The 1,915-nt window shown below is 38.4% G+C and overlaps 1 protein-coding gene across 1 annotated transcript in view; it reads left to right on the top strand.

Moving 5' to 3' along the window:
• The window catches only part of LOC114486793 (uncharacterized), an 11,327-nt gene that overhangs the window by 8,181 nt on the left and 1,231 nt on the right, over window positions 1–1,915 (top strand). The window lies entirely within an intron of this gene.

Genomic DNA, 1,915 nt, shown 5'->3' with positions numbered 1-1,915 from the left:
CTTTTTTGATTTTTTTTTTTTTTTCAAATTTTGTTTCTGATGCCAACTCCTCCAGCTTAGGTGTAGTTCCTCTTTTGAGAACAAATTTGAATTTTAAAGCATTCCAGTAGATGCAGATCAGTGTTTAGCAAAGTGTGGGCTGAGGACCACTCCTATCAGAATCACCCGAGGTGCTTGTCAAAAAAAAAAGGTGAAAAAAAAAGGTGAATTCTTGGACCCAAGACCCAATATTTGCTGAATTAGAATATTTGGATGTGGGGTTCTGGGCCTCTACATTTTTAACTAAGTCTTCATGACTATTATGCACACTAAGGTTTAGTGGGTATAAAATTTAGGTTTAAATCACTGATTTAGAAAATTCAAAGAGTTCACAGTAGGTGTAATTGTTTCAAACAGGCAAAACAGCCATTGGTTCGTTGATTGATTGATTGATTGATTAGTATAAATCTCACATTTTTCTCTGACACTTTGAACAGGCTTTGTTTTTTCATTCAAACTGAGTCAAAGTTAAATAATTGCTCAGTCAAAACTGAGGACCAAGTCAATAAATCAAAATCCAATCATGTAACCAATCTCAGAAATCTTATTTGACTGAAAAATGACATTGAAAACGCCCGATACACAAAGTTTGTCAAAATAGTTGAATTGCTTTATGAGTGCAGAAACAACCTCAAAACAAGATGCTAGATATATTTAGGTTTATTCTAAAATCTTCAGTTGCAAATATTGATACATAGAGGTCACTCAGGACCTATTTGTTGCTAAATCTGAGAGTCTCTTTCCAGTATTTAACTTACTTGATTTCTCAGCTGTCAGTTGACTTTGTTGAATATCCCCTCCTTTTTGAAATGGCCTCTTTCCTTGGCTTCTATGATTCCACACTGTAGGAGTGAAGGCAATGCTTCTGCTGCAGTAGATATACCCCTAAATATGGGTGGCTTAACACGAAAGAAGTTTATTTCTCACTCTGTAAAATCCAATAGTGTTTTCCCTCAGGGGTTGAGGAGCGTTTCTGGCTTCCTCTGGGTGTTGACATTGAGCCACTGGATGGTGAAGAGAGATCATTATGGGAGATTTTTATGCATCAGCTTTGAAAGTGACCTTCAACACTTTTGCTCCCATTCCATTAATCAGAGCTTAATCATATGGTAAGACCAAACATCCTGGTAGGCTGGGAAAAATAGTCTAGAAAGAAGAGGAAGCAGACTGATGCTCAGATAAAAATCTCTGCCAAACAAACTTTTCTTGTTTTCTTCCTAAGACTTTGCATGCTCTTTTCTCACATGCATTTGTGACTTTGTTCTTTGCCCAGTCCTCGAACATTGATTTTCCTCCTGGCTCTGTTCTAAGTCTGCTACCCTTTTTGGTCTCCAAACTATCCCTGGTCAGTATCGTTCTGTCTCATGGCTTTAATGTACATGTCTAGCCCAGGGAGCCCCCAAAGCAAAGTCAAAGTGCTACTGAAACTCTACCCCTCAGTATCTCAAAGCTGCTTCCCACTAGCTATCTATTTTATATTTGGTACTGTATATATTTCCATGCAACTCTCTCACTTTGTCCCATCTTACACTTCCCCCTCCCCATGTCCTCAAGTCCATTCTCTAGTAGGTCTTTTGTTTCTTTTTATGGCTGAGTAATATTCCATTGTATATATGTGCCACATCTTCTTTATCCATTCATCTGTTGATGGACACTTAGGTTGCTTCCATGTCCTGGCTATTGTAAACAGAGCTGCAATGAACATTTTGGTACATGACTCTTTTTGAATTATGGTTTTCTCAGGGTATATGCCAAGTAGTGGGATTGCTGGGTCGTACGGTAGTTCTATTTGTAGTTTTTTAGGGAAGCTCCATACTGGTCTCCATGGTGGCTGTATCAACTTACATTCCCACCAACAGTGCAAGAGGGTTCCCTT

Source organism: Physeter macrocephalus, chromosome 8 (assembly GCF_002837175.3).
Source record: "Physeter macrocephalus isolate SW-GA chromosome 8, ASM283717v5, whole genome shotgun sequence".
NCBI lineage: Eukaryota > Metazoa > Chordata > Mammalia > Artiodactyla > Physeteridae > Physeter > Physeter macrocephalus.
Note: the sequence above shows the minus strand (reverse complement) of the source record. Positions and strands in the feature narration are given on the sequence as shown.